This window comes from Canis lupus, chromosome 10 (assembly GCF_011100685.1).
Source record: "Canis lupus familiaris isolate Mischka breed German Shepherd chromosome 10, alternate assembly UU_Cfam_GSD_1.0, whole genome shotgun sequence".
In the NCBI taxonomy this organism is placed as follows: domain Eukaryota; kingdom Metazoa; phylum Chordata; class Mammalia; order Carnivora; family Canidae; genus Canis; species Canis lupus.
In genome coordinates, this window is record NC_049231.1 from 61,087,761 (window position 1) to 61,112,218 (window position 24,458).

The 24,458-nt window shown below is 41.6% G+C and overlaps 1 long non-coding RNA gene across 6 annotated transcripts in view; it reads left to right on the forward strand.

Annotated features, from left to right (window-relative positions):
• LOC102154879 overlaps nt 1-10,820 on the forward strand; it is a 35,229-nt gene extending 24,409 nt beyond the window's left edge. The window contains exons 5-9 of one of the 6 annotated variants that reach the window (XR_005366059.1): nt 8,258-8,331; nt 8,740-8,975; nt 9,322-9,420; nt 9,532-9,653; nt 10,590-10,810. This is a non-coding gene — a long non-coding RNA (uncharacterized LOC102154879). Of the gene's footprint in view, nt 1-8,257; nt 8,332-8,739; nt 8,976-9,318 lie in introns of all 6 variants that reach the window. The other 5 variants (XR_005366060.1, XR_005366058.1, XR_005366056.1 and 2 more) reach the window with 5 other exon arrangements.
• Nucleotides 10,821-24,458: the final 13,638 nt, after the last annotated feature.

Sequence of the window (24,458 nt, forward strand, 5' to 3'; positions counted from 1 at the left end):
AAGAACACTCGTACCCCGTGCAAAGTGGCAAAAGTGTCCCCCTTCAGCTCCTTATTGCTCAACGTGTGGATGAAATAAAATAGTAAGTGATAAAAATTATGAGACATAATATTTATTGAGGCTGCCACTTTACCCTCATCATCTCATGTAATTCTCTCAGCTTCCTTAGGAGACCAGTGTGACTCTCTGCTTTGTAAATAAGAAACAAAGGTCAGATGCATTAATAACTTGCCCATAGTTCTAAAGGGAGGGGCTGCTATTCAGATCCAGCCCTATCGGACTCTAGAATTCATGCTCTCAAACACTATATTCTCCTGCCTTTCCCAGTGAACTTGCTTGTATCCCTGTTCCCAATGATCGGCATGCACTTGCCCCATCCTTCCTGCAGAATCAAATGAGAACTTCACAATAAATCCCAAACCTTGGCTTTCTCAGCAAAAGCCTTTAGGAAACAGTTTAGCTCTTGGCTGCCCCTTCCTCCCCAGGGCCCTCAAAGGCACAGGATCAGCAGCCAGCCTGTTGCTACAGAAACATCCCAACACTGCATATGTCTTCAGGGGTGGAACAACTGTCCTTTCTTGGGCTCTGGGCTCTGCACTGGAGTCCCTCAAGGGGTTAATCCATGCCATTCCAAAGTTCAGAGAAGGGACAATCAGAACTGAACAGCAGGGATTTTAGAATGTTAATCGCCCGCTCTCCTCCGATTGGCCCAGAACAAATGCAGGGTACAGTAAATTGTCCTTGTCAGCTCAGCTCACATGATGATATGCTTTATTTCTAGACATGCCTTGAATCTGTCCCCTGAATTTATGTTCAGAAAATAAACACTTCCAGACGGCAATAAAGCATTCAGTTGTGGCTGGCGATTGCATAGTCTCAGACCCACCAAAGCTCTTTTCTTGGGAGGTTTTAAAGGTTTGACTAGTCCAGGTTCCAAAATCATATTTCCTCCACTTACCGGCCTGGCAGGCAAGCGTGCTATAACAACCAGAACCCCAATTTCATGCTTATTCCCTGTTTGCTTCCCCTATCCCCACTCTCTTTCTCCCCCTGGGCTCTCACCTTTAGCATTTTTTGTGGCAAAGAATTTCATTTAGGGTTCCATTCAGGCAAAACTTTCTTTTTTGCCAAGTCGCCAAATGAGAAGGAAGTTGCTCAACCTGTTTTATCCCTGTCGTAAACCATGATAGATTATGACGAGGAAATATTACCATGCTGCCCAAAATTTAGGCAGTCACTTACCATGTTCATACTTTCTGTCCAGATATGAGTATTAGTTATATTATTATTTTCTCTCTCAGAAAAAGATACTTTAAATCAACTCTCATTTCATTTCTTAATTTTATTCTCAGAAATAAACTGAGGATTTGAGGAATCCACATATGTTTTCTAATACACTTAAAAATAAATCTACCACTATGACACTATTTTAAATTCATCAAAGTCTCCCCTAAAATCATTGTCTGTACTACTAGTATGCCATGCCATACACTCAGAGAGAGACAATTCTAGAACAACACAGTGTTCCCAAGGAAGCTCAAACAACCACAGTATAAATAAATAAGTTGCAATAGTAATAAGGATATCAAAGATTCAGGATAGGACTTTCTTTCATAAAAGCTAAATTAAACAGCTGTTTCATTTTCACCTGAGGTGGCCAATGGGACAAGTTGTATTTAGGTGATTTGCTGATTAGATTGTGTGTGATGGTCTCTGGGTGTTGCTGATAAACATGCAGCCAGCCTGCAGTGTTTGTTTGCACCTTGTAGTTTTTATGGCCACATTCTAATTCTACCTTGCTATCCTTGGATGGTGTCTCCCTGCAACATGAGGCTGCTAAGACTTTGGCAAAACCAAATGGAAGCAGACCAACCTCCGAAGGAGGTGACTGGCAGGACAGTGCCAAAGGGAAGCGAATGGGGTCTCCCGGCAGGCTGCAAGGTGCCAGGGATTGAGCTGGGATTGAGAAGCGTCCTTTAATTTATGGGAAGGGAAAGTCAGTGACTTCTTCCATTTCTAAGTAAAACTCTACAGAAGAATATAAGAGCTACAGTCAGTAATTAAAACAGTATGGTTTGGCAGAGAGGAAACTGCATCCAATGTTAGTTACTCAGCTACCAGCACACAGTTTCACTGAACCATGAGCCCCCCGACCCCCCCAGGGCTTCTCCCTTTTATTGCAGTGACACCGCATGCTCACTCTTCTGTAGGAAGGGACTATAGAAAAACCCTTAGAAAGCATTCTTAGAACTTTCTCATATTCTGGACCAGGATACTATGACAACATTCCAATTCACACACGGAACAATTTTAGTGTAAATATTAAGTTGATATTCTACTTAAATCAAAGAAATAGTTGAGACCCATATTCCTACACTGCAATTTTCTCTTCACTGTCCCTCTGTTTTTGGTTAGTATTACTAGTCTAAGACTACTTACCCTACATTTGATCTAACCTTCTCATTTCAGAAAGCTTAACAAGGTTTTGTGTGTTCCCAGTCGGATCCCTTTAGTCATTGTTGTCCATAAGCAACGATCTTCCAATTAAGGTACAAAGACAATGTGGGGTCACAGAAAATGAACTTTAAGTTAGAAACTGGAAGAGGAATGCCATATAAGCTGTAAATTGTGACAACTGTCTGAACAAATTAGAATGGGAGCCATAAGAATTTTCTTCTTTTTTAGTTATTCAGTTAACTAATACTTGCTAAGGATCAACTATCCATCAGGTCCCGGGGATGTGGTGTGCATGAGACAGGTAAAGTCTCTGCCCTCCCCAAGAGCGTGTCCCAGTGGTGGAGAAAGAAAAAAAAATATTTAAAAAAAATGGAAAGACATAGAAGAAAAAAAAAACGGAAGAGTTATATAAAGTAGGAAACAAAACAAATCCAAATAGTGTCGTTAAAAAGTCCTCATCAAAAAAACCAAAGACATAAAGAAAAAGGAACCAGCCATACAAAGAACATTCTAGACAAAAGCAAATTGGGTGAGATCATGATGAGCAGGAGTGAGATCAGCAGATCTGAGGATGAGGCCAGAGCAGTATGGCTGGAGCAGAAGGAGGACAGAGAGGCACACGAGTGAGACTGGACAGTGGGGAAGACCCCATCTGGTGGGACCTTGGAGGCTTTGGGGATGAGTTTAGATTTTGGTGTTTGTTTGTTCAGTCCATACAGTGACAGTCCAGTCGTTGAAGGATTTTAATCAAGACACAGACTTCTCACAATCTGAAGTTTGCGAAAATTGTAGTAGCTGCCACAGGGAGGGCAGTGGGTGGAAGACACAGGCCAGAGGCTATTGCTTCCTTCCAGACGAGACATGGGGGTGGCCAAGCTAGAGCAATGGCATGAAAGGGACAGAAAATGGACTCAATTTAATGCTGTATGTTAGAGGTGGACTTAATAACTTTGCTGAAGAGTCAGATCAGACATAGCATCTGTGAGGAGAAGGGAGGAATCAAGGCTAATTCCTAGATTCCTAACTTGAGCCTCTGGAAGCAGAGCTGTGTTTCCTGATGTGTGGAAGGTTGAGGGAAAGTGAAGGAGGGAAATGACAGGCTGAATCAAAAGTTTGATTTTAAACTAGTCATCGTTGCATCAACTGCGAACCACCGAAGTTGCAATCTTAGGTAAGAAGTTGGATGTGCTCACAGAGAAAACTCACTCTGCGTGAAAACTAGAGCCAAAGTCTGATTCTAAAGTCCATATTCTTCCCAGTCCGCCAGGAAACCAGTCAAATGAAATCTCACCCTCTGAGAACTCTTAGTGTTTATTTATTTTTGTTTTTTTTCTAAGATTTTATTTATTTCTTCATGAGAGACAGAGAAAGAGAAGCAGAGACATAGGCAGAGGGAGAAGCAGGCTCCCCACGAGGAGCCCGATGTGGGACTTGGTCCCAGGACCCCGGGATCACAACCTGAGCCAAAGGCAGATGCTCAACCACTTAGCCACCCAGGTGCTCCACAACATTGATTCTAACACAAATTTGACAATTAAACATACACTTGCTTACAATTCATCTTTGGGAATCATACTGCTCCAGATATTCTTATACAGCTCTTTATAGGGTCACGAGTTAAATCTCTGCTGACATTTTACTTCCCTTAAAAGAAATAAGACAGGAAGTCTTAAACCTCTTTTTCTGTCCTAGAGTATCTAGTATAGTATAAGTCACATCTAAATGGTGATAAGTTTCAACAGATTGGCAGATTGCATGTAATAGTAAGTTATATCCCATAATGCCTCACCTGTTAACAATTTTTTAAATGTCTTTTCTTCTTTAAAAATAAGAAATAATTGTGAAATAATTCATTTTCACTTTCGCAAAGTGGTGGCCATGAGCTGAGATTCACAAGAGGCTGTAGAGTATCAAGCCAGGAAAATACATAGGTTGTGTCCTCATAATAGCTTTAACTATTTTTATTTTCACTGAACAGTAAGAGTTTAACAGGCTCTTTTGGTATCGTTTAAAAAAAATCATTGAATTCTAGCAGCAAAGGATTGAAAACTGGTTAAAAGAAAAAATGCTAAGAGAAATCACAGGTTATCGGCTAAGAAATTAGTTGATGGCCTCTGAATCATATGTGGCACTGGTGTTCCATAAGTTTATTAACAACCTGAAAGATGGGGTGAATAGCAGGGCAACAAATTTATCAAAACCACATAATTATTCAGATACTAAACATAGATATAGTCAAGAATAAGAGGTGGGAAGAACTTCAGAAAGACCAAAGGCGTTAAGTAATCAAGCTCCACAATGGTGAATGGAATTGAGTGTAGCAAGTTCAAGGTAAGACCCAGTGGAAGAAGCAATTCAAACTACTCATTCACAGTACACTAATGGCTTCTGAATTACCCTCAGCCTTCTCAAGAAAGAAATTGAGACGCCACCATCGACAGCTCAAAGAATATGTTGACTTGACATACAGGAGAAGATTAAAAAAATAAGTAGGATATTGGGTTGTAATAAGAAAGAAATCGAGGATAATGTGAAAAAGAATACATCTTTGTTATAGATTAAGACATCTTAATAGTCATTCAGGAAATATGGAATTAAAAGGTCACCTTGAATGTTGCCTTTAGTTAGGAAGGCTTCATCTTTTTAAAAAGATAAGAGAGAAAACATGGAGGAAAAAAATCTAAGGAGAGGAGTCAAACCATCCAAAAAAAAAAAAAATGATTAGAATTCCATACGGAAAGCTTGAGAGATTTCATGTCTTCAGCAAAAGAAACAAAACAGAAAGTGAGAAAAGATTGTGAATGAGAAAAGGAGAGCCAACGTGGATTTTTAATTGTTTTCTAAGTATATGTGGATGTGCGAGTATGCTGGCATGAAAAGATGTGACATGGTGAATGGAGTTTTACAATGGGTCTTATTTAGACAGGCTGGAAGCTGAGCTGGGGATCAGAACACACACGTAGCCTGACGTGACACTGCCACTCCAGGCCTTGTAAACCACTGCCATGTCTTTGTTACGTATTCCAAAAAAAAAAAAGGGGGGGGGCATTTTTTGTTACAGAGTCTTTATAACCACTAAGATCCTAGTGGAATGCTTGACAGGAAATATCTTTGCATCTAGAAATGATGAAAACCTCTATGAAGACATCTGCAACAGAAGAAGAGTGTCATAAGGTTATTTTTATCAGTTGGACCACCACTACTCACTATCTGCATCCAGTGAGGCCCAGGTAGTTTGTAACTATTTAACATGACCAGGTGTTCATTCGATGATTTATTCTCACCCACCCGTATCGATTCCTTGAAGGAAGAAACGTGGTGTGGCAGTTAGAATCCTGGAAGGAAACAGAGTCCATTCTCAAACTGAGTATTTGACCATTAGTTTTTAAAGGGGCTATTTAAAAATTGTGTTAAGGAAACCAAGGAGGATAGTGCATTACCATGTGTCTAGTAACGGCAGTTTCCCTGCCACCCCTTGGCCTGGAGGAGGCGGGGGGAAGGAAGCAGGTGTCAGAACCTAGGAGGGGTAGCTGTGTGGTAAGTACCCCGATAGGAGCCTGCGCTGCAGGAGCACAGCCCAGCCACACAGAACCACCCGGCAGAGAGAGGGCTGGAGGCAGAGAGCACCCCAACCTCTCTCTCTCTTCCCAGTGCATCACTTTGGCTCAGAGCAGAAAAGAGCTTGTTGCTGACATCCACAAAGATCAGGCTTCCACGATATACGGCAAGGAGAAGAAAAGTGGAGGGTGGATGTGGGAAGGTAGCAAAGATGACCAGCACGTGTTTGTGTCAATCTTCCCATCTCTTAAGATTAAGAGTATCTGGCACAGATGTCACTGGAGTGAATGACAGTGAATGTATGAACAAAGGATAAAAACTCTCTAAGTTGTCTAATAGTGCCAAGTCCGTATTGGAAATAATGCGGACACAGTTTTTCGTGGTATCCACATAGTCCTCACGCCAGGAGGAAATTAAGAAAGGCGTGATATAGGTTATTTTTAAGGGTGGACTATAATATATTTGCAGTAGAATTTGAAATAAAAAGTAGCAGTTATCAAGAATCTTTTTAAAAATCTTTTTAAAAGATTTTATTCATTTATTCATGAGAGACACAGAGAGAGAGAGACAGAGACATAGGCAGAGGGAGAAGCAGGCTCCATGCAGGGACTCGATCCCAGGACTCCAGGATCACGACCTGAGGCAAAGGCAGATAGATGGTCAACCACTGAGCCACCCAGGCGTCCCAATTATCAAGAATCTAAACAGACAAACCAAAGAGAAAAAAATGGCTGAAGATCAAAGTCTTTGGACTTAATTCTCTTAAACAGATACTAGATATCCACCGAGCACCCTTCTTATTCCATTTCTTCACGTGAATTAAAGAGACAATAATTTGGAGTCCATTACTGGCTTGCAGTGATCGCCGCCGTGCTGATTGATGGAGTCGATGGTCTATTTTCAATGAAATGTATCTAGGTTGCTTCCTATCTTTAGTGGGCAACGTTTTTTTGAACAGTTTTACTCAACCAAGTTTGAGACCGTTAAGTTTCCTCGTAAAAATGTCCAAAGCTTGAAACAACTGCAGTCATCCCTGGAACTTCTCGCTATCCAGAAAACAAGCAAATTCTTTCCAGTCCTATTTCCATTTTCTTCAGTCCTGAAGTCAGTCCCGATGGCTCAGCACTGAGCTGAGCATTGCCCAACGGTGCTGCCTCTGCGTTCACACCACCCTTCCCACCTCTTTTAGACCTGAGACCTGAGCTCCTTGCAGAGAAACTCCGTCAGGCGCAGGGCACGTTTTCATCGGTGTACAGCTAAGTACCAAGGTAACAACAGGCAATTTGGAATGTGTGTTTTTATAGCAAACAAGCAAACACCTGTGCTATTAGAACATGGGAGCAGTGCTGTTCCATAATGAGCTTGGTATCTTCCTTCTTGGTCCCAGTGGCCAGCGCTCTTGGTGATCTCCAAGGCAAGGGCCTTCAGTCTCCTCTGATTTCCCTTCAGTCTGTTTCTGTTTCCTTTGCGGAGCTCTGTCCATCTCCCACCTCTGCCTTGGGTCTCCTGGTTGGTGTACTTTCCTTATCCCCCTTCATAGATGGCAAAATCCTCCAAGGACAAAGGTGGAGCGCACTCATGCTTGCAGTTCCTTGCAACGCCAACAGTGGCTCTTCCTTCGCTTTTGTAAACTTCAGAACTTGCATAATCATCCCTCCCTCCCTCCCTCCCTGTCTCTCTCCCCCCTCCTCTCTCTGTGTCTCTCTCTTTCCTTCCTTCCTTTCCCGTCGTCTCTTGCTGGAAGTATCAGTAGCTGCCACAACTGCAAACTGAGTCGATTCAGGGCAAACAACAACAACGACAACACACCAACCGGTAAAACGTATTAAAGCAAGCTGCTTATCGAGCTTAAATCATTTGTCTGCTCCAAATCGGCTGCTAACTATAAATATTCCCAGGAAACATCTTGCCAAACAAGCTCTGGTTCGGAATCACAAATGAACAAAGTCCATGAAGAATAAGGGGCCTGTGTCGGGGGTTCTCACGGAATAAGTTGAATTTCCAGAAGCCACAGGCACAGGGAATGAGATTTTACATAGAAGAAATCAAATGGCAGGGGGGTTTCTTGTTTGACAAAAGCTCCATAAAGGCAAGAACAGCGACAACAATGATAATGGGCCACAATGAAAACAGTGACCATTTAATGCTCATTTTCTATTCGCCAAACCCAATTCTAAGCACACGTCTCTGGAGCTCATTTGTGCCTCACGACAGCCTCTGACTTCCTTTTGTTTTTTTACAGGCTGTAAATCCAGCACCTATCGCAGCACTCAATACGCAGTTTTGGAAAAGAATGAACTAAATCCATGGTGTCCTGTAAGTGTATCTTTGCTAAGTAAATAGCTTTGCAAAAGGTTTACTTAAATAGTTTGGAATAATTTATCAGCCAGAGATCGGGCGATGCCATTAAACACACGGAGTTTATGATCAGTTCTGCTGCAAATTACATGCACTTTTGGCCAGGCTACTTTGCCTTTTTGAACTCTAAGTTTCTTTCCTATAATATTAGGAAATTAGATTATTTCTAAGATATGTTCTAACTCAATAAATGGTATGGTTATGAACTGGTCAGAGTTAAACTTTTCAAGATGGCTTGAATGAACGTAACCTAGAGGGCCCACAGGGACATATTTTTTCTTCAAAAAATCACTTATTTTGCGTGTATTGAGGTTCCATTATGGTCAATACACCTATGAGTGGAACCGTCTTTATTATATTTTCCAGATCCAAAGGAAGGATTCAGAACTCTAGGAGATCACCTGTGTGGATGTCACAGTGCTAGAATGGAGTCCTCACTTCTTTTCCAGAAACATCCGGCTTGTACCCTCAAGCAGCCCCGGGATCTCCTCTCTCACTGGGTAAGAGCTGAACATGAGCCTTGGAGAAGAAGCCAGCCAGGCCTTGAACGTTCACAACGGCGTGCCAGTCTGCTTCCTGCCTGCCTAAACTTTAAACCATGCGTATCCTTTTTTTAACTCAAAGCACAGGATCTCAATATTTCAAATACTCATCAGACAATTCAACCATGAATGGAGTGTGAGCCATTACTGGTCCAAAGCTGGTTTGAGGCATCTGATGTGTATAAGAAGCGCTCCAAATGGGTCACGAAGAGCCACTCCTTCCAAACCTCTAACCTCTGCCCCTGTGTTAACTGAGACTAGCAGAGAGGTCTGTGTCTGAGCCACCCAACCTCCTCTTCCCTCCCTTCCACTCCTGACTCAAGATTTAATATTGATTCTTCAGGGCTGTAATTAAAAGAAGTAAGGTCCACCGGAACGTGTCTTTTCCCTAATGGAATCGGAGCAGAAACACTATCTGCTCCATTCCTGAGCACACCTTGAAGACAAGCTTGTAGGTGCTGGAGTCGGAGGAAACGTAGAGAGCATCTCGTTATACTTCAAGGAGGTGAAGGAACGTGGCGCAGAGGAACCCTCATTCTGCAAGATGTTATCAATTGGTGTTTGTGGCGAAAACTAGCTGTTCCCAAGACACGGTTCTGTTTCCTCCTGGGCATAGGTGGGTCTCCAGAGCCACAGAGAGGAAGGAGCTAAAAAGGAAGCTGCTTTTCAGCATGCAGCCGCCTGGGCGCTCTGCTTCTAGTCCCCGCTAACTTTATTAAGATATCAGAGTCGGAGCAGGTAGGTGGCTGCAGGGGAAACCGTGAGTGCGCAAAAAGATGGGGGGGGGGGGAGGCAAGCACTTAATAAAAGATATTTCTTTTCCCTTTTTTAATCTAAGTCTGGCAGGAACACCGTTAAAAGGTGATTGAGGGTTGGTGATTTCTTTCCTTCTTTCTTTTTCTTTTTTTTTTTTTTAAAGAAAAAGCACTTTTTCCTTCTAAAGAGGAAAGAAAGATGCCCATTTTCCCCAATTCACTTAGTGCACAGTGTTTTCCTCTAGGTATTCACCCAATTAACTGGTCAGACAGCCAGAATTTGATACAGGGAATAAACAATTCTTCAAAGAGAAGCCACTCAGCTCTTTTCTTTGAGGACCTCCCTCCCCCCAAATATGACGCGCCCTCCCACCCCACCCCACCCCCTTTGCTTTTCTTCCCCCTTGTTCCCTATAATCCCAGGTCTGGCCTGGATGTCACAGCTTCAGAACTGAGAACTGTCATCTGCGGTCTGCCACTCTCCCCACCCTGCCAGGAATGACACTTTAGTCCTGTGTTAATTGCCCTACTGCAGCTCGGCTATCAGCCAGGGCCTGTCTCAGATTTACTGATTGCAGACGTGAGTGGAGTGAGTGAGCAAGCATGCCGGGGTCGGGGCTCAGAGGGACCAAGTTCAAGGGCACCGAATGGTACAGACGCATAAACAAGGGAATGGTATGTAAGCAATAAAGACATAAAGGTTAGGATCGGGGCTAGCAGTACAATAAGCAGCTGTGATAACCCAGTTTGTTTATAGATAAAGAATTTACAGTAAAATCCTCAACTTGCAGCCTACATTTGTTAACACTTTAAGAGATGTATAATTTCTTTACATCCTTGCTCGTTCCATCTTCTGTGCACTCTGCAAACATCTGTGGCCATCTCAGGGATTTTTCTCCCCTTTTCTTTCCAATATTAGAAGTGTACAGTCATCACAACAGCTAGAAATAGATGCCGAACCCAAAATCTCAGTGTTTGGAAGCAGCAGCAGCAGCTACAAATTCCAAAAGACAGCGACTTCTACTTGCTACCACTCTGGCGTCCCATTAAAAAAATCTGTATTTTTCAAGCTGCGAAATGTTCTTTTGCACTCCATTTTTCCTAATTTTATTTTAATATACTTAAGTAGAGTAAGTAAAATTTCATTAGAATGCCTATAAATTTGACTCTATGTATGTTGTGCTAACTTTCTTTTTAAAAATAGATTTCAGAGTATTACCAAGCATTTGGTGAAATCACCACGGTGCTTCTTAACTGTCCTAGGAGGCCCCCATCAGAAGTACAATATATGGTACTGTAACTATTGATCCAAATGGCTACATTTCTAAAGCAGAAAATGATTGTGTAGTGAGAGCAGTGCAGAGGTGCAGTAAAATGCCCTCCAGTATATAAAGACATAAAGATTAAAGTCACCCTGTAGATTCCCTTTAACTCCTCCAAATCCACTGTGTAATGTGTTCTTTTAGGATAAATCAGAAACGTGGTACAAATTAACATGACAGGGCTAGTGTTCATAAATACAAATGCTTCACAGCATTGTCCAGACCAGACCAAGATCATTTTGCTTTAAATACATGGAAAGGCTGTTAATTAAAACCCCAGATGTCAAAAAAGGGAACATCTGAATATCTTGAAGGCAAAACAACACCCCCAAAATTTGTCAGACAGAACACGTATTCCGGATAAGGAACTGAGACATCGGTATACGGATGCCCTACAGTGTTAATACCAACAGTTTTCGGGGCTATGGGTAGTCTTCAATTTCTATGAAGTTAGAATGCTTTCCGGAGGACAGGTGCAATCTGATGAATGAGATTTTAAATTGTGCTTCGCTCAAGATGCTTGTTGTTTAGCCAGTTCTTGTCTCTGCCTCCTGCTGTAGTAAGTTGCCACTTAAATAGTTTTTAAACAAACCATATTTAAATAATACCCTGTAGAGTCTGGTTTATAAGGGCTACTACCAAATTAGCATTTAAGTTACTTTCTGATAGGAAAGGGGCTTTCTGGCTTTGATTTGGTTTCATGCTAGAAAGAGCACAAAGGAAGGCCACGTCTCAAAATAGCCTCAGAACACGGATGACTGAGCCAAGACTTTCACTAAACACATTGAAGTTTAGGGGAATTATTTATTATCACTTTAATTAATAAACCAGCTTGTTTTCACCAATGTTCCCTCGTGTGTTGAAATGCCAGTTTGTGTCAAAAGGAATCCATACATTGATTGCACATACAAAGATCTGACTGAGGAATTTTAATGACTCGGCAGTGCGCTGAAGGTACCAGCCTTAGCCTTAAAAGTAGCAAGCAGAATTGCCATTTATGTTTCAAAAGATTCTAGGGCCCTGTGGAGGTCTGTGATCTGCAGAGGAAAATGTTACAGGGAGCCAGGGGTACACTGGTGCTCTCCCGCCCGCGCCCCATCCTCCCCTGCTGCGTTCCTTCACCTCTGAGCGGATGCCCAGGGTGAAGCAGGCTGGGACAGAGGCCTGCTAGGACCCGACTGGCTGCACAGAGGGGTGGCAGGCCAATGCTCTGGGGGACGGAGCTTACCAGGCCACAGGACAATCGCCAGTGCCTACAGCTGGCCCTGAAACTATCCTGGCACTTAGAAGAAATGAAGAGCTCTAGAGGAGAGAGAGAGAGAGGAGAGAGAGAGAGAGAGAAAGGAGAGCTAGAGAGATGAAGGGAGGGAAGCAGAGAGAGAAGAAAAATGGGAGAGAGGAAGACAGACAGGATGTCCTTTCTTCTGCCTCAAGGTGGTTGCACATGAACAAGGTGTCCTGCTTTGACACGGAGTATGCTACCTCATTATATGATTATTTAGGAATTCATTAGGCTCTCTGATCAACAAAAACAAACAATTAAAGGCATGTCTACAAATTACGCATTTGAGTAATGCATGAATCCTCTGAAAGGCTCTTTGGGGGCACCAAAAATGTGCATTTAATAGCACACTGGTATTCCTCCTTCGTTCTTTTCTCGCACCAACCAGAGCCATTTGTGAAGACTTGGGAGCTGGGATGTAATCATATAGCTGAGAACTGTACAGCTGGGGTTTGGAAAGAAAGGTTCTCTGACCCGGTGCGTAGTGCATTGCTCGGAAGTCTGTGTTCTCTTAGGAGTTAATAAATGACCAAAATCTGGACTAATCCCCTGCCAGGGTTCATTTTCATTATAGGTCCCTGCTATTTTTCCAGTGCCTTTTGCTCTGCCCTTCTTGCTACATATGGAAAACCTATATCAAGATGGTTGTCATGGCAATGAAAAGATTTGCATGTGTCTTATCTATCTATTTAAATACCTTCTTATGGTTTATAACTACTATAATATATCCCTCCAGCTCTGCTCATCACTAATTTAGAGCTAGCCTCGTGCATCTGAGGTCATCAATACCATCCGAAGCATGTTGTCTAGACAACTCTGAAGCCACTGACCATGGGGGTAATTGCTTTATGCAAATAAAAAAAAAAGAATAGTATACTGGTGATACGTGCCGTGGCCAGTCTTGAAATCTGAATGGAGAACTGTGCTCAGGTCCCCTCTGAGGGCATTTGCTTCAGGATGGGCACAATGTGAGAAAATTTTTCCTTTCCTTCTCATGCCCACTCCTTCCTTCTTTGTCTCTTTCCTTGCCAAACTCTGCTAATTTCACAAGTTGAATCATCATTTCAAGCACACTCTCTATAAACTCAGTGGAGGTAGCTGATCTTGAAGCAAAATTCAAATACAGTGAGATTTTGATTTATTTGTCCAGGATTCTCAAGGTTCTCTTCTTTCAGGCCTCCCACATTCTATGTTCCACTTCTTTTTCCTTCACGCAATTTCTTTTCATTTGGCAGACTCAGAAAATATGATCTTTAGTGGGAAAAGCAAAGTGCCACAAAATAATAATCTTCTGAAGGGGCAAAAAATAAACAAAACAGGCACCGTACCCCAGTGCCACCCTATAAACAGCATAGTGCGTTAGAAGTAAGACCGAACTCATTCACGTTTGATCTTGTCACTTCAAGAACGCGGCTCTTTTAGGCCTCTTTTGATAAAGCTCATTTTTAAGAACTGCTCAGTAACACTCTCCTATAAACTGCGGTTCAGAGCTTGTAGGAATTAAGAAAACAAAAACAAAAAACCCCCCAAAAACAACTTCTCAAGAAAGTCTAGCAGTTTGGTAATGCAATGATTTTTTCTATTTGCTTTTGAATTCTGTGCCACACTCACAAGCCAAGAATTCTTAAAGATAATTTATATCATTATTTGTAGGCTTAGGTAATGCTAACCTGCTCTTGAAGTAGCACATTAAGGACCATTTTCCCTTGACAATACAGTGAGACGACTGTGTTTACATATTGGACTACAATCGCTGTTTGACTAATCTGTAAAGGGTAGATTTTTCTATTGCATTTCAATGGCTCATCTACTTCAAACTGTTGCGAACTTTCTAAAGATGTGTTTTCATTTATAATAGCAGATCTAGCAGTGTGGTAATCTGGAATTGAAGTTTCAGTGACAGATTCATTCAACTAGCACTTTGCATGAGGCATTACTGAAAACATTATTTTTTTTTATAAAAAAAATATATAAAAGTGACAAAACCTTCCAAAGATAATTTCTGCAATTTAGTAAACTAAGGATTTCAAGTCAGGCTTCAGTTTCCGGGTGTTTTTCATAATGGATTTCACAGCAGATGACCTGACAGGCAATCTCATGATCTGAGCGGTGCTTTGCGGCACACATGCACGCTGCCGCCAGAAGCGCGGGGAGTCACCCTCCCTTCCACAGGACAGGCCTGCAAGCCAAGCACTGCAAATGTCCAGAGGTCCACGCTGACCCCTTCACCTCCCGCCTGGGAAACATTCCTACTCTGAGCTGTTCATTCTTGATGACAAACAGAGCAGGGCCAAGGCGCTTGTTTCCAAAGGCCGAGGGGAAAGGCGGTGAATGGAGCGTGTCTGGTGCAGCAAGGGCTGTGGATCAAATTGCACACCCTGTGTCCTAGCAGAAGACGGTGGAAGGGAGAAGGAAGAGGACGAAGGAAGAAAGAGGAATACAGTAGTGGCAGATGGAGCACCTCCACCGTTTGTGGCCTCTTCAACCACCTTTTTCTTTGCTTTGCCTTTTCTCTGCCAGCTTTACTGGCCCACTCACGTCTACCCCACCCCATCCTCAGTATATTCATATGCAAGCATGTGCACCCTGCACATGCTGAGAGTTTATTAAAGAAACGCTAATTTCTGGAGACGTCGCCGAATATGGCTATTGCTACATGACATCACTGCAATAAATGTGAATATCCAGTTCCTCCTCCAAAGGTGATTACTTCTTTGTTTATAATCCCTTACACTCTGGCACATAGCCCACTGTATTACAATCTTGAGGTTTTATTCTTTATGATTTTAGTTATTTATTTGAGAGAGAGATCAAGAGAGAGAGAGAGGGAATGAGCGGTGGGGAGGGGCAGAGGGAGATCGAGAGGGAGAAGCAGGCTCCTCGCTGAACAGGAAGCCTAATGCCGATGCCAGCGCTCGACCCCAGGACCTGGAGATCATGACCTGAGCTGAAGGCAGATGCTTAACCACCTGAGCCACCCAGGCACCCCCTGAGGTTTTATTCTTATAGCTCCCAATACCCAGCAGCACCTGGTATCTCATACAAGTTGGACACTGTCATTTTCCCTAAACCAGGACCTGCTCATGTTAACCTACTGTTGAATGAACAAGCCCATTTCTGTGCAATGGGTGGACACAGGTCATTTCTACCCCTGCAAAGTGAAACAGAGAATTGATTAAGCCAAAAAATATAGTTTTACCTAAAAGTATATGGCGGTATCTTGTATCAGTAATCTTCTCCCCCCACAAAGTTTCCACTTCACTGTGCAATCTTTAACCAAAAGGTAATATTTTTTTGTAATCAAATAGAACCAGCCAATATGTTGTTTATCAGCTTCACTATAATGGCCTAGAATGTCAGAAAAAAAAAAAAAAGTACCAGTGAAGGATTCAGGAGCACAGGATTGTTGCTCTGGCCTTGGTGCTTACTAATATCACTCTGATCTATAACTTTTTATCAAATAGAAACAGCTGCTTTGCAGCTGGGCAAGTCACTTAAACTCTCTTGACCTCAGTTTCCTCATTTGTATATGGAAGTGCTTTGAAAATGGGACAGAACCATATTAAATGCATGGTAATATCATCAAAACAGTTTATCTCCATCTCTACCCTTTTGGACCACTCAAGAATAAGGGTGCAAAATACAAATGAATAAAAAGAAAAATATGATTGATTTTATGACTTTTACTTATTAGTCACAACAATTAGAAGGAGATATATTTCCATTAATAGTAACTATCTGAGAAACAGACAAATAAATATGTTAATATGCCACGACAAAACTAAACAACACAACAACAAAAAAATAAGACTAGGAAACATCAAGTTAAAAACCGGAGTAAATTAATACTTTTTAAAGACATCATTTCAACTTGAGAGAGAGAGCCACAACTCAATTTTATTTTTCATAAAATTTTTAGAAAATAGTAATGCAGCTTATTTTGGTTTACATTGTAAGTCTTCTTTTGAAAGAAAATGCAGACCACTGGCAGTATTTTCCACCCTGTCATTTTATACGACTTGGAAATTTTAAGTCATTTGGAACACTTTCCTACCTGAATTAGGTCCTAGCCCAAAAGTTTTGTTTTGTAACTTTCTACTTATCCAATTGATAAACATTTCTCTGATAGTTGTTCCCAAAGTAATGTTTCGGTTTGCATTATTAAGTTGTTTTCAAAGATCTCTGAGAAAGGAATAGGAAACAAATAAAGAAAAATATTGGCTATTTTAACGTGTCTTTAAATTTAACACAAAATTCATTTGAAACAAAACTATCAAAAGCTGTTTACTCTCATGAAAAGTGTTTTGGAGAATTTAGAAAATTAGCTAGGTACAGTTAATAGGGCTTGAGCCATATTCTAATCCCCTTACCATGGATATCTCAGACAAAAAGTTAAATTGAATTAAATTGCCTGAATAATAGGCCTAATTTGGTATTTCAAAACTAGCCAGAGAAGGAATTGGGATCCTTAGAATCTCCAAGTCCTAATTTCAGTGGCAAGGTCAATGATAAGCACCATTCTCTTCTTACAAAAGAGTTTATGATTTGATTCAAAATATGTTAAAATATAGATGGGCAAGGTTATAACACTGGATAATACCCAGAGTTGATGAGGGTGTAGAACAAAATAATCTAATTTACTGATAGGAAAACCATCAATAGACTCAATGTATTTGGAAAAGTTTCGCATTATCTGGAAAAGTTGAACATGCATCTATCCTTCGATCTTCAAATTTCACTCTTAAACAAACCCTTAGGCACCAAAAGAGACATGCTAGACTGTTTATAGTAGTAGGATTCCTAATAGTCAAAAATGGTAGGAAAAATAACTGTCCAGGAACTATAAAGTGAATGCATTTATTGCCATTTATTTATATAATGAAATACTCAATAATGGTGAAAATGAATGAAAGCATCAGCATATATGAGTCTTTAAAAACTAATGTTAGAGGAAAGATACAAGTTATCATGAATAGTAATTATTTGATTCCATATGTATAAAGTTCAAAAATAAACAAAATATTACTTAGGATATAAACAAATGTGGTGAAACTATAAAGAAAAGCAAGAAAGCAGTTACACAAAATTTAAGTAGCAGCTATCTCTCAGTAAGGAAGGCAGTCAGTCACTGATAAAAAATAATTGATATGAGTGAAGTAGATGAATATCTCAAAAAGACCAAAATTCATATGTTGAAGCCCTAACCCCCAGCACCTTAGAATATAACTGTACTTGGGGACATCTGGGTGTCTCAGTCAGTTAAGCATCTGCCTTCGGCTCAGGTCATGGTCCCAGGATCTGGGAGCAAGCCTCGCATTGGGCTCCCTTCTCAGCAGGAAGCCTGCTTCTCCCTCTGCCCCTCACCCTGCTCATGCATGCGCTCTTTCTTTCTCTCTCTCTCAAACAAATAAATACACTCTTTAAAAAAGAAAAAGAATGTACTATATTTGAGACAGGGCCTTTAAGGAAGTGATTAAGTTCAAATGAGGCTGTAAGGGCCCTAATTCAGTCTAACCAGTGTCCTTATGAGAAGAGGGGATTGGGAGGCACACAGACACCAGAGATACCTGTGTGCATAGGAAAGCTCATGGGAGGACACAGTGAAAAGATAACCATCTGCAAACCAAGGGGAGTAGCCTAAAGAGAAATCAAACCTGCTGACAACTTGGTGTTGGACTTCTAGCTCGCAGAACTGTGACAAAATAAATTTCTGTGGCTTGGGTCACTCAGTCTATGGTATGTTATACGGCAGCTTCAGCAAACTAATATCAGGATAGGAATAAAAGTGAGAAAATCATAAAGAAGAGGAAGAAAACATTTGTACAAAACTCAAGTATCAGTTAATTCTTTCTGGGGAAGGAAGTCATTGGTAAAAATGTGATTGATAAGAACAGAACATATGAAAAATCTCTAAAAGATCATGCAGCATAAGAAAAGAAGGACAAAGTCACAATTCTGGAATAAGAACAGGGTGGGGTGGGGCAGAGTGGAGAAGAAAGACATCAAAAGATAGGAAAGCCAGAAGTTAATTGTCTTTGAGAGTCAAGAGAGAAGAGGGCATCAATATCCAATGATGTAAAAAAATGAAGACTGAATGTGCCCATCAATTAAGTAATCTGGAAGTTATAGGGCCAAATTTTAGAGCAGTTTCAATCATCAGCAGGGCCAGACTCTGACCAATGTGGGTTGCAAATGATAGGTCAAAGATAGAGAATTTTGTAGACTCCTTGAAGAATTTTTTTTAAAGATTTTATTTATTTATTTATTTATTTATGAGAGACACACACAGAGAGAGAAAGTGAGAGAGAGAGAGAGAGAGAGAGTCAGAGGGAGAAGCAGGCTCCATGCAGGTAGCCTGATGTGGGACTCGATCCCAGGACTCCCGAATCATGCCCTGGGCCGAAGGCAGGCGCTTAACCACTGGGCAACCCAGGGATCCCCTCCTTGAAGAATTTGACTACATAGGTAAGATGTGAGCCTAGGCAGTAGCACACGGGGAACAAAAAGCTTTGTCTGCTTGCTTGTATCTTCAGACTAAGACTTGAACTTGCATTTAACGAAAGAAAAAATTAGTAGAGAAGTGCAAATACAGGAGGAAGAAAGCCTCAGAACATAAAAACAATGGGGCGCTGGGGTGGCTCAGTCCATTAAGCATCCAGCTCTTGGCTTCAGCTCAGGTCATGATGTCATGGGTCATGATGTCATGGGTGGAGATCTCATGAGTCCTGAGATTGAGCCTGCACCAGGTTCTGCACTCAGCAGGGAGGCTGCTTGAGATTCTCACCCTCTGCCTCTTCCCCAACTTGTGTCTCTTTCTTTCTCTCTCTCTCACTCAAATAAGTGGATGAATCTTTAAAAAACACACAAACAAAACTTAATTCCCTGTCTAGCTAAACATTGTTAATATTTTAATGAATGAATTCTCACAGAAATTAGAATGATACACATTTATTTGCCTTTGAAATGAATGCCAGACATCTCACACCCAGGGAATAACAGTCTTAAAAACGCCAGAAGATTGTGACTGTCCAAACTAATGTTTTTGCTATCACACTTCAGGAAACAACTTTGACTTACCTCCTACCATTTCCAGCCTAGTTAAAAAAAATAATCTATTTCTTTGCAAAGTAAAGAGCAAGTTATTTTGTTCTAATTGTGTGGGCCCTTAGGGAATGTGAATTCACCAGAAAGAGGTAAAAATAAAAGCAAAGCTTATAGCCAACTCCCACCACCTCTATGCCTCATAGAGAAAAGAAAGGCTTTCAATGCAGAGAAGAGCAAGGGTAAGAGGTTGCACACTCCAGATCTGAAGTCAAGGTGAAGCCACGGTCAAGATGCCAACATGGTGTAGGGGGCAAGGGAAGAGGGGTTAATGTCCCAGCAGCGTGTGGGTGTTTTGAGCAGTACTACCTCAGCCTTTTCCAATGAGGACTGTAATTCTATAAGCAGATCCAAGTATATGGAACAGTAACTGCATGAAACAGAACCAGACAGGCTGCTCAAGGGAAGATGGCTTCACTTTTGCAGGATACCTTAACTGGGTAGAAGGAGGAACTTTTATTAGAACAAGCCAGCCAATCACAGGTTAAGTTCCCCAAATAGTAATAACCCACAGATTCTCTGAAATTCTAACCTAAAATTTAATTATTCTCCGATAATTTAAACATAGCACAGGTCTAGTAGAGCCGTAGCCATATGACAAAATTGTATCAGCTTTTGAATAAACTTTGTAAGCCAAAAGCATCATCTAATTCAGAGGACAGTCTGTTGACTCAAAACAAAATCCTCCTTCAAGGCAGGATTTAGTGAAGTGCCCCAATTTCTCAAGGAGGATTTCATTAGGAATCATTATCAGTGCAGCCTTAATTTAAAATGGTAAGTTCACCTGTCCAAAGATGCAATGTGTATGAACACAATTGTCGAAGGCAGATTTCTAAGATGAGCCCTCAAGACCAATAACCTCGTGTAATCCCCTCCACGAGAGTGGACAGGAACATGTCACTTGCTTCATACCAACAGACCATGGCGGAAGTGACAAGATACTCCTCTTGTGATTAAATTACCTCACATGGCAAAGATGGAAGAATTTTACCAATGTAACTTAAGCACCCAGTAAGCTGACTTTAAATACCTCCAAAGGGAGATTATCTGGGTGAGCCTGACCAAAGCAGGTGATCTGCTTTGAGGAATGTGTAAAGGTTAAAGATTCTTTCTCTTGCTGAACTTGAAGAAACAAGCTGCCACGAATCCCAGGGCGACAAGGAAATGAACTCTGCCAAAAGCCTAAAGGTGCATGAATGCAAATCTCAATTAAGCCTCTGATAAGAATGCAATTCAGCCAACATCTTGATCACAGCTTTTTGAGATCGTGAGCAGAGGATCCAGCTATCCTGTGCCTTGACTCTTGCACCGTGAAAAAGGTGAGATGATCAATGTTTGTTGTTTTCAGCCATTAAGCTTGTGCTAATTTGTAAAGCAGCCTTAAAAACCTAATACATCAGCCAAATCACTTCTCAGTCTATCTTTGGCTTCGTATCAGTCAAGGTGTGAGTTATAAGTAATAGATATCAGCTCCAGCTATCTTACTAAAGGTTACATCACAGCTCACATAAGCTCTAAATGGTCTGGGGAAACCAGGCTTGGAGCCTATGGCAGCTAGGAACAAATTCTCCAAATGGCACAGTGGGAGTGGCCCCATGGAGATAACACAGTGCCTCCACTTAGGCTGCACTGACGCTGGTTCATACCATCCACATCACTCAAGCTGGACACGGGAGTCTATTGCTAAGGCCACTGTTGCTTCTGGAAACCACATGGAACCACTGACGGCTGCCAGCCGCATGAAAATGGCATCTGCGAGATCCTTGTTTTCCTATAAATATGTTACTAGCTTCAAAATGAATGTCTGGAGCCAGATGTCTGAGCTGTAGCGCCTAGGTCATGTGCCTGCTGAGGTAGAGGCTCTCTACTGAGCTTCAAGGGCAGTTAAAGAAGCAAGTGTCTGGAATTCTGAGCTTGCATATTAGGAGGCAGGATCTATTAAATAAGATGGTATTCCCCAAACAAGGGCAATGGTTTCAGATGCTAGGAGGCCAAAAAAGAATGCACTGTTTACTAAATAACTTACCTCCCATGCCTGTCTCCCCAAATTCACATCATATCCTAGGATAATTTGAGACTTGAGCACCATTTGAGTAGTTTTTGAAAATAGCCATCTGCAAGCTCTCTCCCCAAATTATATAATCCTGAGGACATCCAAATGAACAAAGCAATTATAACTCAGGACACGGCAAATGGAGATCTCTTCTATCAGGGGAATTACTGTCTTGTTTGGTTTTTGCTTTTTTTTTTTTTTTTTTTGACGGTGTTAAATCACTGCATAAGACCTGCAGTGGTATTCATGGAATATATCTTATTAATCTGGTAATCATATTGAATATTTGTTGCCTGGAGCAGGGCTGCCAGGATTCTAGGCTGAAGATACTCATCCATGACAATTATCCCATCACTAATCATCGTTGATAAACATTGAAAATATTAATCAGCTTCCATCTGATCACAGTCTCCCATTTAACCGCAGTAAAATCTCTGTTGTTTATGTACTGGCTTCTTTCCTCCTTCATTCATTTTGCTCATTTAAAGCCTCTCTTCCTGGCCTCTTCGTTCCAAACAGATCCTGACAAATAGTGGCAGGCAGAGATATATCCCATAGTTCGAATTGCCCTGACATTGAATCAGACACAACAGAGAAGAGTGGAAATACACCACCAAGCCAACCCCCAAGATAAAACATCATAGGGCAAAGTGTGTGTATTATTAATTCTACTCCCAGAAGAGGTCAAGAGGGCGACGGGTTGATCCCATGGTATAGCTCAAGGGTGAGTAAGAAAAATTCCTTATTAATGTGAACAGTGCTGGTAGATTAAAGTTGAGGACACTTTCTATGGACCAAAGACTCTCTCTTCCAGCAGAGAGGGGAGAAATGTGGAGAGTGGGAGAAAGCGGAGAGAGGAGTACGAGGTTGTTGAAAAATGATATGGGGAGATAGGAAGTCCACGTAAAGACGGTAACAGAACAAACACAGTCCACAAAAAGGAAATGTGGGATATGAAGATGTTTGTTATGGCATTTGACTTTTTTTAGATGCAAGAAATATGCCCATATGAAATATATATTAAACAGAATTTGGTGCTTAACAATGTCCAGGCTCCCTGGCTTTCTCACACAGCTGACCCCTCTAATAGTAACAGAGATGTGGACAAAATAACAAAGATCACAGAAAAATACAACTTGCCCTGGCAGTGACCCTCTATAGCCAGGTACAGCAAGACACCTCCCCCTCCAGAATATTCCACAGACACTGTTTCCTTTACTGCTTCTGCTCCAGTAGCAGCTGGAGGGTGGTGGGTGTAGATGAAGGGATATGGCAAGAGGAGAAGGGCCATGTTGTTTTCATACTGGCTAGTTTTTTTGTTTGTCTGTGCCTGACCCAGCTGAGTACGTAGCCTTGTGTTGTTCCTTTGCCATTCTCTACAGCCCAAGGGGATCCAAGTCTACCAGGAAGTGGACTTTGCCAGGATTCCAAAGGGAAAGCAGAGTTTAGTACCATTTCAGAAGGAAAAGTCGTGTATTGAAGACTTTAGTGTGAGCCAGTGAAATTGTCATTTTAATAGGTCAAAATGACCAAAAGAGTATCAATCCCATATGTTTCTAATCTTAGTGTTAGGTACTACGAAACATGCCAAGGTTGCAGAGGTCAACAGATGGACCCTGAGCAGAGCCATGGGGAGCATGGAAGAGATGATACTACTCAACTACTCAACTACTCAACTCATCACACAAATGATTGTATGATTATAAACTGTAGTGTGTGTTAGCAGCTAATTGCAGGTGTGTGAAGGCCCAGACCTAAGAACGAGGGTCAGGAGAGCCTCTCGGAAAAAGTGCAAGAGAAGGGGTGGGTGGGGGTGTGGAGACACAGAGCAGGAAGCGGTCCTTTCCTCCTCAGATGGTAGGAAGCTCGGTACCAAGTGTCAAGGACCAAGAAGACATTGTGCCCCTGCAACCCAGTCTTCTTGCAGACCACCTTCTAGGGTGAGATGGTAACTAATGGGCAAACAGATCTATAAACAGAATGTTCTCAGATAAGAATATAGGCCTCCAAGGTCATAAATAAGGGGTTAAGAGGGAGACTAATGGAGGGGGGGGTTCACTGGAGTGGCCCCAGGAGGTCCCCTGAGACAGAGGCATTTATGTGAGACATAAGGGATGTGAAAGAGCCTTATACAGAAGGAATACAAGGAAAAGCATTCTGGGCAGAGGGAAGAGCATGAAAGAAGATTATGTGATCCAAACAAGAAAAACAAACCAAAACCCTTAGTGGTTCCAAAGAGTGAGTGAGGAGGAGAGTCACAAGGATGATGTTGGAGATCGACAGAAAGAGCATTTGGATCACTTAGGCATGGCAGAAGGTTTGATATTTTATTATAAGTGAAAGGAAAACTCAAAAGGCCTAATACGTACAGTGCTTATTATCTGAGTATTATAGGTTGCAATATTTTTCTAGTTAATGAAATTAATTCTGTGCCATACTTTGAATCCACACACATGATCCTCATGTAGCTGAGTCCTTTAAATGTGTTTTGAGGTAGAGGCGATATTCTTTAATATGTGTACACTTTGGGGGCACCTGGGTGGCTCATTTGGTTAAATGTCTGACTCTTGGTTTCAGCTCAGGTCATGATCTCAGGGTCCTGAGACTGAGCCCTGCATCGGGTTCCACGCTCTGCACGAAGTCTGCTTGAGACAGTCTCTCCCTCTGCTTCCACCCCCATATCACTCTCTAACATAAAGGAATAAAAAATTATTTTAAAAAGTGGTGCACACATTTTTAAATAAGTAATAAGAAAACTAACACTGAAGAATAAGATTGGAAAAGGAAAAGCAGTAGCCATAACTATTTACTGGGCTACTGCCAAGGGCCACACCATGTGCGGCATGATTGACATGTGTTACCTCATTTAATCTGCAGAATAAAACTGTGAGTTCTGTACTACTATTACCCCCATTTAAAGAGGAGGATAATGCTGGCTTCATAAATTGAAATACAGAAAAGTACTCATTGAATATGCCTCCATGGTGCCATTGGATTGACGTTTGTGACTGATTGCATTGCTGTACCTCT